General features: G+C 39.2%; 1 protein-coding gene across 2 annotated transcripts in view; it reads left to right on the top strand.

Moving 5' to 3' along the window:
- Window positions 1–16,857, top strand: part of CPED1 (cadherin like and PC-esterase domain containing 1) — a 157,760-nt gene that overhangs the window by 111,459 nt on the left and 29,444 nt on the right. The gene's annotated exons all lie outside the window — the stretch shown is intronic.

The raw sequence follows: 16,857 nt of genomic DNA, 5'->3' as shown, positions 1-16,857 counted from the left end.
CATGATCCGAATCAACTTCTGCGACTCTCCATGCTGTGACTGAAGATGGCTTCAGCTGCTGTCTCATAACTTACAGGACACCTTTAAACAGGAACATGGGACAAAGCATCAATTTACATGCCAAGATATGAATGATACAGTGCTCTTGCGTCAATAGCTAGTCTCTGTCATAAAATGTTATAGTTAAAAAATTTAAGACAACTTTGGATTTCATAATCATCCTAAATGCACCCATATTTGTATCAATTCCCTACGTCTGTAGTGTGTTTGAAGATCCCCTGAACAAAATGGAGAAAGGTGTTCATCCCTGTCCAAATCTGAGCATCTCTCTCAGCTGCCTAAGCTAGAGCATTAGTCCCTCAGAGTTCTCAGTAAAGTGAATGGAGAAAGGCAATCCTCCAGGGAGTGACCTGGAGAATCTAATCCATGCCATCCAGACATTACAGAAAACAGCTCCTCTTGAAGTCAATAGCAACCCTATTCTTCCCCTTCTCAAGGATCAGAGATCGTGATCACTTTTAAAACCAGAAGTATAGTTTAGGTGATGATGAGAAAAAAGATGTTTGCTGAGCTTGTACTCTGCTTTTCCACAATTTTTGCAAACTGTCTTGCAGCTTCAGAAAAGATCTGTGAGTTTTCTGGCTACTATCTGTGAAAGGGGACTCTTAAAGATACTACAACAAGAAGGCTCTGTGCCTGCAACACCAGCAATTGCAGGAATGGAAGTGGTTGTTCCTGCACAATACTGAGTATTTTGTTCTCAACCCAGCAAAGTACTGATACGAGTGCCTTAAACATGTGAACCTAAAGCAGGAAGATGTGAATGGGAAGTATGCACGCGCTTAGCAAGAACGGGATGTTACCCTGCCTGCTTGCTCTATCTCCTGCCACAGATCTGGGAATTCTTGTCACATCTCATCTCTCCATCCTGCTAAGGGAATCGCGTCTATTAAACCACAGAAACACTGTTATTTAGTTTCTCCTTATAAGAAAGAGATGATTGTCTGGAGCAAGCAGTTCTGGGGAGTAAAAGGACAGTCAAAGAGCCTACCCCTCTATTATGCAAACAACCGCCACATGTAGCTTTCCATGCACAGGCTGTTGATTAATTTACTGGGCTACATTTTAAGAAGGAGAGAGACATTTTTGTTCCATACTCTTATTGTTTAGGACACTTGGGTTGTAGTGACTGATTGCTAAGCCCTTTGCTGTAACTGCAGATATGTTTGCAATAGATTTTTCTTAATTTGTGATTTTGTAATGATTCGTGCTATTGCTAGTCTCTAATAAATCACATTTGGTGTCATACTATACAACTCAGAAAACTATTATGAAATATTCGTAAAGGTTCTGCAAATGGATCTACCATGTCCATTCCCCTAACGAAGCAGACAGAAGCTGATATAAATGAATACATATTTTGAGTTCTGTATTGCTAAATATTTCTTGTCTTTTATAGACCAGAACTGTGACTGATAACCAGACTTAATTGTAAACTCCAAGGGCTAAATTACAGCTCCTTGTTTAGTTGAAGCTGCAAATTATCTAAGTAGGAGTTAAAATACTAGTAACATCAAATAGAGGACTTTCTAAACTTGCAATCATTCAAACAAAACTTCATTACAACAAGTATAGTGCAGCTGGTTAAATTAGGAATTCTGTTTACAGTTCATAGTAAAAAGATTTTTATTGTTTGTTTTTTTTTAATCTATGAAACATTTGCCTAAAGTGGAGCAGAATCCCCATGCCAGATGGACCCCTACTTTAGAGTTAGTCTCTGCTTATCCCACTGGAGGTTTTTTACTTAAACCACTAACTGAACCCCCATCAATCAGTACATAAAGGAATTGATTTTGCATCTCCTACATCTCAGCACTACTCATTAGGCTCTTAGAGATTACAGAGATCTCTCAGCTGTGTTTTCCGCTGGGCTTAGTCTGGCATATGAATTCCCAGAATATTTACTAATCAGCCTCTTCTGACAAAATTAGAGGAATACCTACTTCTGACTTGAATCTCAACATTTTCAGGTCTCAGGTAGTTTTGTGCATGCCAAGGTACAGCATAAAAAGCCCTTAGGACACATTTGGCCTGCAGCACTTGCCTTCTGAGGACAGGCCAAGAGAGATGGTCTTTTTTAACGCAGAGTGCAGAAGGTTTCAGAGAGAGTTAATAGCAGCCTTCCAATATGTAAGAAAGAGGAGGTTGCCAGGAAGAGGGAGCCAGGCTCTTGACCAAAGAGGTGCACAGCAGAACAAAAGCCGACAGTCATGAATTGAAACAGGGCAGTTTCTGGCTGGGAACATGTAAGGGAACATTTCTCACTTTGAGGACAGTCAAGTGATGCAGACTGCAGACTTGCAGTTGTGCAAGCTCCATCCTTGGAGGTTTTCAAGACCAGAACAGACAAAGCAACCTGAGCAACCAGGTCTGATCTCATAGCTAAGTCTCCCTGAAGCAAGAGGTTAGATTAGAGATCTCTTGAGGTCCTTTCCAACTGGAATGATTTTGTGACTCTGATTCTGTGAACTGTATGGAAGATGCACATTTTCGAGAGGTATAAAACAAATCAGATGTGCTCTTTGACTGTGGCAAATCGTTGTGATATGAAAGATTCAAAGCTATATATGTTAGTTTATATTAATGATTAGAAGCGCCTTTTCATTTTGAAATTCTATCATTTGACATCTGAAGTAACTAATATAATCTACAAAATATGAATAGTGTTACAATTGTAACATATAAAACACAGATGAACATAACACAGCCTCAAGGTAACCCATTTCTTGCTTTATAAGCCAGAAATACTTGTGGGAGTATCATAATGTTCCAGAGCGCTACACTGTGCAAACAGATCTCTGCTCTTAGTTGACAAATGTGGAGCAAAAACATGTGGTCAGACAATCCCTTAAACACTGCACATGTGGATGTTGCAAGCAGCAAGTTATTCCAGATAAAATCACTATAAAGTTATGATCAGCATGCTTTTGCTCCATTTGTCATTTTTCTGACAGTGTATCATGATTTGACGTTGCATTTTTTTGATACCATTGCTGTCTGTGTAAGGAAAGCTTTGGATAAGGAGCTTGTACTTCAGAAAAGAAGGACAAGCTGATCTGAAGAGTTGCTCTGTTGGAAAAAAACTTATGTATGTGAGCTGTATCTGGTAGGATACAAAAATGAGTATTCGAGGAACTTACACCTTGCATTAGCTCCTGGCATTTGAGGCATTCACTACTAGGCATTGTGAAAGGATAGAGATTACTTTTGGAACTCTCTGTATTTGCTGTGGAGAGGTACTCGTTAGCCTTGTGGACCTTTGAGATAATTACACTCAACAGCTGCCACTGAGGTCAATCAGAAGACAAGAAAAAAAAATATCTTGGGAAATGTCCAACTTCTTGTAAAAACTGGTTATGAATGGCACACTGCCAGTGGACCACCAGCACTCAAATAATGATAGCACCTCTTTCGTTTGGCTTTAACTCAGAACTAACTTCACAACTTCAGTCAGTTACTGGAGGGTGAGAAAAGCAGCAGAGGACTGAGACAGCTTTTTTGCTTTATGAGAAATGCCTTACAGCACATCCAAGTCTCATTTACATGATGCTTCACTTTTGCACTCTGATACAGTGAAGAGGTTTGTATTGTTTTACCAGGAGAAAGCGGAGTAACCCCCAAGCCATTGAACTTGGCAATGTGAAGGCCATTTGGAGCCTCTGTGTGTCTGGGTTTTCATAGCTACATTGAGGACCTGCGTACCTTTTCATTCCCCATTATGCTAGATACTGAAGTTCATCAGCCTAGAAGAAGGTTATTTAATCACCATAATCTCTGTGCGGTGGTCTATTAAGATCAGTCTTTATATGGACATTTTGCAATGCAGACCTGTAAGCTAGAGTTTATCTGCTACATGTTTTCTTTTTAGTGCAGTCTATATGAAAACAGTAATACAGTGCTTTCAGATTAGCAGTCAATCTTGAGTTGTTTCCTCCTATGTAATGCTTTCAACACAATAGAAGGCAAGTTTAATATTGCAAAATAGAGGCATTTCGAAGTATTTCCTAGTATTTTTTAACAATTGCAAACAATTATTTAAGCAATACTATTCAGTTGGCATAACATGGCACATCTAGACAGCCATGTACCCTAAGAAACTCATTTACCGTTTATTTAACCCATATCCTTCTCTTTTCCCTTTCCTCCTTCTGATCTTCCCTCAAGCTTTCTCACTCTTTTCCTCGTGTTAGTAATATGAAAAGAAAATAACTGAAAAGTAATAAGAAGTTATCAGACATAAATACTTTCCTAGAAGTATCCTCCCCTGATTCAGTCATACAGAACTGCCATTTTTATGAGAGAAAGGGGTATTAGCAGCTGGAGGGTAAAGATCGGTATGGTAGAATCGGCACAGCAAGATTACTCCACATCTGTGTATTTCTATAAAAAAAGACCATAAAGTTTATACAATCTCTACTGTTGTTAAATGATAAAAAGGCTGTGGAAAGGATATGGAAGGAGGGAATTAAAGAGAAGTAAAAGCAAAATGACAACATCCTTGCACTAATACTTAATTTAACCTTTGTTAAATTGCAATCATGTATCTAATACACAACAGGCTACAGGCTTCGGGAGGAGTGGCTGGAGAGCTGCCTGGCAGAAAAGGACCTGGCGGTGGTAGTTGTCAGATGGCTGAACATGAGCCAGCAGTGTGCTCAGGTGGCCAAGAGGGCCAGTAACATCCTGGCTTGTATCAGGAATAGTGTGGCCAGCAGGACCAGGGAGGTGATAGTGCCCCTGTACTCGGCACTGGTGAGGCTGCACCTCGAGTACTGGGTTCAGTTTTGGGCCCCTCACTACAAGAAGGACATTGAGGTGCTGGAGCGTGTCCAGAGAAGGGCAGCGAAGTTGGTGAAGGGTCTAGAGAACAAGTCTTATGAGCAGCAGCTGAGGGAGCTGGGGTTGTTTAGTCTGGAGAAGAGGAGGCTATGATAATATAGATTACAGTATACTGTATATAATGGTATCTAATGTATGCTGTATCATACTATTCTGTAACCTGATATTTGCTGGAATAGGCCCCTTGCATTGTCTCAGTCCTTTTGTCTGTAGTATGTCCTCCATGTCTGATTCAAAGTGGAAATGTTTGTTTTCCACAACAGCCAAATCTGCAGCAAGGCCAAGGTCTCAGTGTCCGTGGTAAATTCTGGCTGCCCTTTGCCACACAGAAGAGAGCTCGCGCTGGAGGAAATCTGAGCTGTCTGGTTGGTTCAGGATTTGTAGGGGTTTTGCAGAATTACTACTGCGCAAACAGTCTGAGCAAAATTCCTGTTTCAAGATATCCAGTATCTTACCAAGGAAGAGTAGGAAGATGAAAAATAGCTGGTTAACAACCAGGAGTATGGGCAGGCCAAGAACAATCCATCAGCTAGACTGTTCATCTGTCTAGGCAAAAATATTTAAACAATAAGATAACATTCAATCCATGGTTTCAGAGCTGCTCAGGGGGCATTGCCTGTAATCAAATAATCCTATCAGTCAGGAAAACAATGTGAGTTATAATGTGGGAGGGTTTGCTATGAGATGTATTCATGCCTACTTTGCTGAAGGAAAAACTTGTTCCACATCTCGAGAAACCTGAATTTACAGCGATTCATTTTATTAGTGGACACAAGAAAGTTAAACACAAAATGCCTCATAGGCTGACTCAAAACACATATGAAAGTTGGAGGAGTCCTTAACTCTATACAGCGTTATTTCTTTGAAGTTCTGAATCTTGGCGAGTGTAGGCTGTGTCACCGCCTGGGACTGGGACATTGCCCAGACCCAAGTGTAGCCTCTGTCCTTGCAAGAAAAGCAGTAGTTAACATGTTTCTGACATTTTGGGGGGAACAACCTGAGTCATTTTGATTCAGTTATGTTTGTAGTGCTGCACTGACTGCATTATCTGCCTCCTCATTGCTCCCCAGACCTGAAGTGAATCACAGAACTCTTCCAGACGTCTGTCTGGACAGGCATTTACTGGTGAGTAAATCGTTGTATAAAACTATTTGTGTAGGTCAGGGGAACTTAGGTGATTAATAAGCTGTAATTAACTGCCTTAATACATTGTTGAGGGAGCCTAAATTTCGATTTTTAAGTTTTTTTCCTCTGTGCTAATGTGATCTCAGTATTGACCAAAGCAAGCCTTCAGCTCAGCATCACTTATCATGCTTTGTGCAGTAGAATAAACATCGTCACTAAGCACATTTTTCAGTTTTCAGAAGCAATTAATTGGTTTTTGTGAGGAGGGCCTTGTTCAACTAGTGTCTGCTTGATTACTTTAGTTGAATGAAAAGGACATGCAATAGTAAATTACTGTGAGCGGGCTGCTAGAGAAAGCAGGGTGAATTCTAACTTCAGTCTGCTCATTTGCCACTAACTGCATGCAATCTGTTTCTGTCCATGTGTGAAAGCTACCTGCATGCAGTCTGCTGTTCAGTAAGCCATCAAGCTGTAAGGAGACTGCATTTTCTGTCTGCTATGCACCAGAAGGCAAACCTTTAATCAGTGTCTTTTGAAAACGACCATGATTAATAAAAATCCATGAAATTCACTTCTGTGATTATAGCAGCAAGTGTGCTGCAAATTCATTAGAGTCAATTTTGACCCCGTTATAGTTTAGAAAATAAATTACTGTGTGGCTAGATTTGTAGGTGTTCTAGGAAAACAGATTTGCCTGTCTTACTCCTGTCTCCCAGCTGTGTATATTAAATGAGTATCTGGGGATATGTAAAATGTAGTGCTGGACATAGCTATTAGACAGCAAGGAAAATATTCTAACTGAACAGTTCTTTTGAATGAAATATGTATTGATTTTCAAAGGCAAATCAGTCCTTCATTACTTCATTCTTTTCATGATAAGCCACAGTGCGGTAAAAGGGAAATATAAATGATAGGCAGATACTGTCTATAAATACATTTATCTTTTCTGCTTTGATACAGTCTTCATTGTGTGCATTGTCCAAGAAACTTTAGGCTCGTATGATGTTGACTGATTTCCTTTTAAGTACTGTATTTTTACTGAAGATTTAAACTGAAGAGGAAGAAAAGAGAAAAAAAAAACCCACCACTTCTTATATCCTCACATTCTCTCGCTCTCTTTCATACACACAGAGTAAAAGTCATAGTCTTCCTGTCTGCACTACCATAGGCTTATACAGCACCTTCTGAATACAAGTAGCTTCAATTTGAGATATGGATAGTGTGGAATGGAGGCCTATCCATGCACTGTCCATCTGTCCTGGATATTTGCACAGAGACTTTCCCTAGTGTCATTTACACATCCTTAGTTTTAGCCCTCACATTTCTTTGTGTATGCAACAAGGCTCTAAACTTTACATCAGTAATAGGTTTTTCTTTAAACATTTGCTGGTTACAGTTAGAAAGACTTGTGTAAATGCTCTCTTTCTAAAAATATACCCTCTCAAGATCTTTCAACCTGTCTCTTGACTCACTTAAACAAACAGCCTAATGTCTGAGTAAGAGAAGGGTCTGATATTTGGACAGAAAAGCCTCAGAGATGGACCCTTTATCAGAGATGGGCCCTTCATCAAAGGCCACTTTAAAAACAGAGCCAAATACAGAAGGGTCAGGCTGCTGCTTACAGGGCTGCCAGCTACTATGACCTGCCTCCCACTGTGCTGCTGGGAAAGTGCAAGGTGTTGGGGATCATCCCTGCCCAGAATGGGGGCATTGCAACCAGTGCACATCTATTTCACATCCCTCTCTTCTTCTTGGCAACTTTCAGGTGAGGAGCAGTAGTCACTGAGGTGGCCTTCCACAAAATGGACATCCCCAGGCTCAGGTCTGGCCCCATGGCATGTCCCTGTGTCCCTCTGACCATCTATACCTGGGTGATATTTTTCAGTGCAGACAAGGTATTGAGCAGACAAACCATTTGTACAACTCTCACTGGAGAGCAAACATAGGCCCTTTCACCGGGGTATTGGTTTTTGAAGAGGACGGTGTTCAGCTCTTGGGAATTGACTTGAATGACTCGGGTGTTCAACACAACTGCTGTCAGGATCTGGCCCTGTGTGTTCCCTGGGACACCATTAAAGGCAGCCAACATCAAAGCGCATGGCTGCATGAAGCTGGCCATGTGCTCGGGCTCTTCAAACGTGCGTCAGTGCAGACTGTAAATATGCAAAGGGAAATACCTCCTGTTGTCCACCAGATACGAGCATGCTTTCCATTAGAGTGAAGCCTCCACACATATGTAGACTCTGTCTTTACATGAAAGGCAGGAACTCGCTGGGTTTTTTGGCATTGTCTGGGAAAACAGTTTCAGAAGTCTTTCACTTGGTGTTTCTGAGCCTGTATTAGTGGCTTCCTCAACATTCCCCAGACCATGCATGGCTCTGATGTGTATTCCAAAACCTAGTATGCCACAGAGAACAATTTCTGTATAAAACAGTGTGTGCACTAATTCCTTAAACAAAAACCTTTTTAATTCACCCTGCAACCAACATAACATAAATAAAGCAATAAACTTTTCTGGCTGTTTTTTAGTCCATTTACTTATTATTTCCTTAGCTTTGTTTTTGTCTGCTTTCTCAAGGTAAGAAAGCTCTTGAAAGCTGTCATCCATGGCTCACTAATACCTTTTCAATCCTTTGGGCCAATTTAAGCTCAATTTAGACTAAGAAAGGAAATCCCAAGGTTCCTTTTTTTTTTTTTTAATAAGAAGAAGGAAAAAAGCAAAATCAGTGTTCCTATTGAACTGGACTTGCAGAACTTAGTTCTTCTGCATCCTGGTTGGCAGTCACCAGCTTGCTATTCATCATGAATATTTTGCTGAAAAAAAAATCAGTATTACGTTCCTTTTCTCATATTCAGGGGATGTGCAGGAGAATCCAGGGCAATCAGCTGGTGAGAGATTTAAGCATCCTGAGGCCTAGGGAAACACACCATGTCCAAGCAGTGTGACTAGGCTCCTTATGCATTGTGTAGGGAGTGTTAGTGAGGTAAAGCTTGCAGATAAAGGTTTAATATTTTTTTTAGTAGAACATCTGATACAACTGGGGGAAGAAAGCACACACAAAACAGTGTCTGGATACAACCCTTTTTAAAATTTGAAATAGAAGAGTTCAGCTTGTAAAAATAAGATTCTACACAAGCCAGCACAGTGATTAGGGAGTCAGATGTATTGCCCAGCAGAAAAGCATATGGAAATGATGGAAAGGAATGTATCTTAAGCATACCTTTCTCTTGGAGTTACACATCCAGTCTTGGGTTACAGGAGAGTCTGCCCTCCACTTTGAATTGCCATGTGCTCTCTCAGGGAGTTAAGTACCTACTTCAGTTGGTCCTTTCTCACGTAACAGTTAACAGGGAGCCCAGTGGTGCTCCCTCCATCCAGTTTCACCCTACATTCTTTACACACATCTAGCCTATGGGTGGAGCAGGTTCAAGGCTCCTTACAAATCAGTATTTAATTGTATGTACAAAGCAAATGCAAACAGCTTCCTTGGGAGAGACTGAGACAGAACTGCCCAGAATACCCTCTAGTCCACTGACTGGAGGGAAGACATTGGGAGTTTGAACTGAAATCTCTGCTGCAAATCAGTTAAAAGAGGGACTTTAAACTGTGTTTGCTATATCACGGGGAAATGGTCTACCAGGGAAATACCAGTTAATGCTTTGTGCACTGCACACTCCCAGTGGCCTATCCTGAGAATACCGATCAGATCAAGCACTGTTGGCAAAGGGATTTTTGAACTCTGTTAGGACTAAAGGGGCTGACTAACATAGCTCTGCTGAGCTATGGGTGGTTTTGCCTATGCCCACTAGAAGAAACTTAGGCACTTAGGAGGCTGGTGGCAACTGAGTGAGAGTTTTGAGATGATACATTACATGTGTGAGTAGTGTTGGATGGAGCTCCAAGTCAGATGATATCTTGCCCAAGCTGTTACAGAAAATAAGAGGCGGAGTTGTGAATTGGACCCAAACATCCTAAATCTCTCCTTGGAATCTTAACCTCAGTATGCCCCAAGCCCTAAATAAAGTTAACAAACAGATGTTCTTGCAAGGTCTAGTGAGAAAGAAATATCTTTGGTACAGTACACCCTGAAACAGTGAGTTCAAATCTGCAAGCCTTGCTTACTATGAAAAGCAGCTTTAACAGTAGCTTTAGCAGATGTATAGCTTTAGCTTTAGCTCAGTGGACCGAGGCCTTAGCTAACATATGTTTTTTCAATGCATTGCATTCATTGTCAGAGTATTTCAATTTCAGAATTCATGAATGAAGAGTAATGCTTTTCAACTCATTCTTTCATATCTTTTCATACTTTCTGAATGTACTGATAGCTGCTCAGTCTGAGAAGTTCTGCTGTGTTCACATGGCTGCGGTATAATGGTCTTTTAGTCTAAAATCAAAGGGACAAGGCTAGAGCTCAAGAACCTCTTGCACCTAGGAAGGTGTAGAGTATAGATCTCTCTGCAACGTGAACTGTGAACGCCACATACCCTGAACATGGGAGGGTAGAAGAGAATGCTCCTTAAAAATAGCCACAAAGCTGTGGGATTTCCCAGCTAATATAGTACACTTTTTACCTCATTACCAGGGAAAACAGTCAGGGCCACATTGGCACTTTATTGAGAGAGAACCGTAAATATTAATAATTCCTTTGGTTATCACATAAAATATTTACGTCTTGCACTGTCAAAGCACATGGTTTTCCAAAGCTATTCCCCATTTTCAGATAGTGGACTGGGGAAAATTCAAGTCAATTCACATTCAGAGCTTGCACTGGGAAAAGACAAGAGGAAAGAGGAGGACTAAGTGGGAATCCAAAACTGATGCAGCTCTTAAGGTCTCCAGGTCAACATTACCATCTCACTTTTTAAAATAAAAAACCACCAGAACCTAAAATAGCAAAATGCTTCTCTTTATCTGCTATTCCTTGTTCCTGTTTTATCTTCATTTTGAGGGAGGAAGAAACACTAAATTCTTTTCATTCCTTTTTTTCTTGCTTTGCGTTTGTAGTTTATAAAGCATACAAGCTGGAAATCATCACTGTTCTTGCTTGGGAAAAATATCATTAATTGCATTAGGAAAACATGTTTGCTAAGAAAGCAGTTGAAAAATACATGCAGATGTTACCTTCAAATATTGAAAAAAAGCTGTAATTATCTTTAGGTGCAGCTTGAAATATTTTCCAAAACTTGTGTTTACAATACTTTATTCCTAATGGAGTTGTATTTCACATTCAGCTGTCTTACTTCAACTAATTCTGCTGCATCTCTGAACTGTTCAGAATCATAATTCACAAGTCTCTGCTAGATTCTTTTTAGCCCTCATCAATATTTTTGTTCTATGGTTCACAAATGCAGAACTTTGAACTATTGACTATTTGGGAGCAGGAAGCCAGATAGAGAGTCTAACTGACATCATGTGCTGCATTAAACATGATGTAAAATGGAATTGAATCAAAATCCTTCATAGATTGAAAGGATTCTTTTATATTCTCCCCACACATAAAAGATATTAAAATAGTGGTATGAAACTTGCAATATTTTCTCTTTATAAGTAGTGCTTATTTCTCAAAAGAGTTTCTTAGCTTTCTGTGAGGTTAGCATTCTCAATGCAGAGGAAGCCACTTTGCATCTGCTCTAGTGTCAAGATGAAATTTATTTCTCCATATAATCTGTATGCACTTTGAGGCAGTTGTCTTTGTAGAGAGGCACCTACTGGGATTTTCAAAAGCTCTTTAGCAGATAGTAAAGATATTGTGTAGATATGATATTCTTCCGTCACTGGTTAAAGCATGTGGCATTATTCCCCAAAAATTTTTTTATGTGGAAGTTTGTGATTGAGAGAGAAAAATCCTGAAATTCATGGTATGCTTGTATTCTTAAGACAAAATAACAAGAATTATAGCAACAACATGAATAGCGCTAGTAAGAACTTGAAAGCAATTTAGACTGATGGCTGCACTTTGTCCACATTTCAAACTGTGCTCTGATGTCTCTACCATGCCTTGACAATATGGCCAGTATCTCGGCTGTTCATATCATTCCCAGTCTCCTGCTGATGTCTGTGCACTGCATGTTCCAACCCTGTAAGTGCCCAGACTCCTTTTCTAAAGCATTTTTATGGCCCCTACCAGATCCCTGTGGAACTGAACATCTCATAGTCTTTTAATGTGTTTTTTGTGACAGTGCCTTTGGGGTCATTGGGGAAATATTATCCCATTTTTGCAGATGGAACACATTAGGTTCCTCACAAAATGCAGTGGTGGCAGTTTCTTTCCTTTAAAACATAGCTGCAACACACAGACACGTTACTCCATCAGTTCAACCCATTAATCCTATATTCTGTGTTTAATGGATTTGTGTGTCTTTTGGTGTAGGCAATGTCTTCATCTATGTCTTAGAGAGTGCTTGATGAACAATAATAGACATTGTTTCCCAGCCAAAAGCAGTAGTGAACTGAAATTTCTTGGGAGACTGCCTCTCTCCTTGTGAGAGCTTTCTAGACCTATTTTGTACACCCAGGAGTTTCAGTTCAATCTAGTTAATTTGGGTGTTGAACTGAACCAGCCTGAGCCTCTGACACTTTAGAGGTTCATCTATCACTGAATAATGCAGCCGGACAGAGGGAGACAGTTGAATAGAAGTCAATATGCCAACTGTTCCTTCATTTATTACTGCCATATTAATAAAGTTGATAGAGTGGAACTAATCCATCTGCTCACAATTTATTCCCTAGCAATAAGATACAATTTCACTATTTCATGAGCTCACTCTTTGACTAATTTTATTAGAATTCCTTCCATAGCATCATTTTTAATCACTTTTCATCCAGTTTTAGTTATGTGTAAAATAGTAGAAAAAGATGGAGTAAAGGGACCTGAAAGGATTTCATGAGAAACTCAGGCCAGCTTAAATAGAACCAGATCAAATAAAGTTAAGTCAGCGCATCTACAAAGGCCAACATAAAAACGTTCCAAATTACCTCTTTCACAGGAAGCTTTGTTCTGTCAGGTCTAAAATGTAAACACTCAAAAGAAATAAGGCAGCCCCGGCAGCATCATAAGATGAGGCAGGGCTGCGGTACCTTAGGGAAGGTGGCTGGGTGACTTGCCAGGCTGATGGGCAACACTGGCCAAAGGACTGCAGGGTCAGAGCTCGATGGCTGGAGAGGTCTCCTCCATTCTTTGCCAAGAACTAATGAATGAGGTTTATCTCATCCACTAGTTCCCAGTCACATGTGGGCTCTGGATGTTAAAAAGATGCAGGATTTTGGCTAAATGTTGGTTGTATGCAATGCTAAAATGAATTCCTGTGAGCTTAGTTATATTTCTCTTGTTTAGTTTAAAACATTCTGATACACTGATCCTTTATTAGGCTGGTAGGGGTAGTCTTCAGTGATTTGGGCTGGGTGCAAGTTCAGACATAAGTCCCTAAGCAGAAGTTATCTGTTTTTCAAAGTGTTGAGCCCACCATTCCCATTGATCGCTAGGGGATTTAATACAAATGCAGGAAGGACTTTTACTGAGGAAGCTGAGTGTAGACCCTAGACACAGGCACCCTGGGTAGGAGTTTCCAAAGCACTCAATTCATTAACATAAGTCTACTTCCACTGAAAATTATAATTTTAGCAATAGCTTTGAAAGGATAGACTTAGGTTATTCCAGAAAAATTCTGAAAATCCTACCTTCCTATTTTAAAATGCCTTTTTGAGCTGACAAGTAGCAGCAGCTGTAGATGCTAAAAGTAACTTTATTTTTGTTTATCTGGTGCTCTGTCACTGCTGGAGCACTGACTGTTCGAATGAACACAGATGGACAGTTTGTCCTTATTCAATACGAGTTTTCCCAGGAAAGTCGTGGGCTTCTTACCTTCTCTCCTTTTAACTACTTCCAGTTTGGTGGAAGTTTATGGGGTTAATCTGTAGGCAATTACTGCAATTTCAGAGTAATCATTCTTTCATTAGGGTGGAGGTGGTAAAAAGGTACAACAGCAAGTAAAAATCCATTAATAGTTAAGTTAGATCTCTTAATCTAAAGCATAATTGCAACTACAATGGTATTATCTATATGACATTCATTCCATGATATTAGCGGCATGACTGTGGATCATCTTTATAATGCTTTGGTTATCTCTCTCTCTCTCTCAACCACACACATGTATATGATTTTAAAACTGGTAGGGTTTTTTAAATATTCATGTAAACCTGAGTGAAACTACGTATGTATATGCATATGCATCTGTAATTGAGACAAAATACAGTATGGTTATTGAAAGCTGGGCTAAACAGAATTCTTATTAAACCAGGCACCTAGACTATAACTAAATGATATAACATATGCATTAATAGCTCCAAATTAATAATTTGAGAAAACTGTAGAGTAGCAGGCTCAAAAATCTGTATGATCTCTTCATAAAGGCTAAAACTTATGCCCTTTATGAAGAATCAAGTTCACTGTGGCATGCTCTGAACAGCAACAATTTTTTTTTTCACACAGCAGATGGGCTCCAGAAATGCTCACTGTCTAAGTATCTATCAACTGATGTTGACTGAAAGCTATCTAGATGTACATAGGAAAGCTTTATTCCTCTTTTATTTGCTAGGGTTCAGAAAATCTTCTGTAAAGATAAAAGAAAGTTTACTAGTAAAATGCCAAACCTGTCTTATAAAGAGTCGATACTAACTGTGCACTGAAGTACGTAATGCAGGGGAATTTTTCTTTTGATTCTAGTCCAGGCATTTCAAGGCCCTTTTTATGTCTGCCTTCTAAAAATGAAAGTTTGCAGGGAGAACAGACACAGAGAAAGAGCTATCATTGAAGTTTACGTATCTGGCTCTCATCTTTGCCATGAGTGAACTTTTGTAAACATACTTAAGATCACAAGATGTTTCATCTTTGGGCAAGGCAAGAAGGATATCGTGTCACTACAGCACCTGAAGAAAACTTTAAAAAATATGCAGACGGTTAGAAAAGCCCTTAATGTGCTGTACATTGGTGGAGCTGCGGTAAATCTGTGGTTGCTGCAGATTCATTTTGCACTTTATATTAAATATGTCAATGATGATAAAGGATTGGTCTCCCATGAAAGTAAAGATGAAACAAATAAGGCTTGTTCAGAGAGTCACAATATCTCATGACTCTATAGTTTTAGATGTGAATTACATATTAAGCAATGTCCTTTAAAATTCATGGTCTGCATACTTCAAAAACACAATGAAGTTGAAGGGAATCGGTGACATAGTTTGACCTGCATATTGATTGTGATTAGTAATAAACCAGCCACATGAAACTGTTGTTAATGATATTGTCCAAGGAATGCAATTAAAATCAATTTTTGTTTGTTTAAACACATACCCCAGGCAGAGGTATGAACAAGAAAATCCCTGTTAAGTTATTTTATGACACTATGTTGAGAGCAATGGCAGCACATTCAGGAATTTCGGGCTTTCTTGTGAAGTTCTGTGCAAATTGTTTTACTGCAAGGTAGGAGCTTTCTGATGTTAATGTTAGTTGAAGCAGTACTGTCAAATAGCTGTACAGTGTGTCCAGACCCAGAGGCTCCAAGACAACATCACAGTTTAACACTAGAAGATACCATGCCATTCATTTTGTCATAACAGTTTTCCCTAGTTATAGAGCATTAAGCAGAGAACAGGACAGCTGTACAGAAGAACCCACACATATCTACTGTTTCTCTGACTTTTTGTGCACAAAAATGACCTTAACCCTTTGAAGTCAGTGGGAAGATTTCTTTTTACTTTTCTTTTTCCCCACCATGGAATTTAATGAGATCAGAATAATTGTGAGACAACTATTTCACTTTTTGCTTTTTGATTGCATAGTCAAGACCCACCACTATTTACTAAATTCCAGGGTGAATTCATATGTCCACCTGTATCAGTGGCACAAATCCTACTAACCATCAAGTTTCACCTTGACAATATTAGGACATAGTTGTCATTTGCTCATTGGTCCAATTTAGACATAGCATCCTAGATATAGCATAATTTCATGGAAACAGTGAATTATATTACATGACAGTTGCCAAATTAATTTTAATATCATTTTAGAAATTAAAAAATAGAAATCAGCATACTTCAGTGAAGAAAAGACCAATGAAATATTTTTTTCTTTTTGGAGAAATTACATTTTATTATTCTTTTTGGTTTCAAGAATACTCCTTCTTGAAATGAACATACTCCAGTAAAAGTGTGTTTCCATTTGTGTAGTTTCTTTGTAACTAATTAGTAGTACTAAGCATATGTAATTCTTTAAAAAGGTAAATTTTGAATTATTGAATGTTACCATGACTAATATTCAGTTTAGCCAGAAAGGGCCACAGCTGCACTTTTCATACAGTATTTAAAAATAAAAGCACATTAAGTGATGGTTGCCATGGTTGCATTTTCATATTTTCTCCTTTGTCATAAAATGATCTTTTTCTCTATTTTAAGTCCCAGTGTTATAGCTTTTTTGTTTTGGTGAAAAATAAACTGATTATGTTCTTGTAACCTTGTCACAATACAGAAATGAGGGCGAGACAATGAAATATGAGATAGGAGACACTATTTCTTAAGCTAACGCAGACCCCAGAATGCTCCTATCTCCCGATGAAACTGGCAATAGCACCAGTTTTGGCAATGCAGTGTGAAGGATGAGTATGTTTACAAAGTAATTTGAAGAGAGGTTCATCTGAGTTAATGTAGGTATATGCCTCTGAATTGTTCTAAACTCTTTTTACAGTTGGGGGAGAAAGGCGTTTTTAGCATGTGATTCATTTTATCCTGAAGTGCACATCTAAAACAGATTAAAAATGTGTCCTAGGAATGCTATTTCTCTG

Source organism: Nipponia nippon, unplaced genomic scaffold (assembly GCF_047370975.1).
Source record: "Nipponia nippon isolate SJK-2023a ecotype South Korea unplaced genomic scaffold, ASM4737097v1 scaffold_3, whole genome shotgun sequence".
Taxonomy (NCBI): domain Eukaryota; kingdom Metazoa; phylum Chordata; class Aves; order Pelecaniformes; family Threskiornithidae; genus Nipponia; species Nipponia nippon.
The sequence above is the reverse complement of the archived record's forward strand: the minus strand, read 5'-3'. Positions and strand labels throughout refer to the sequence as shown.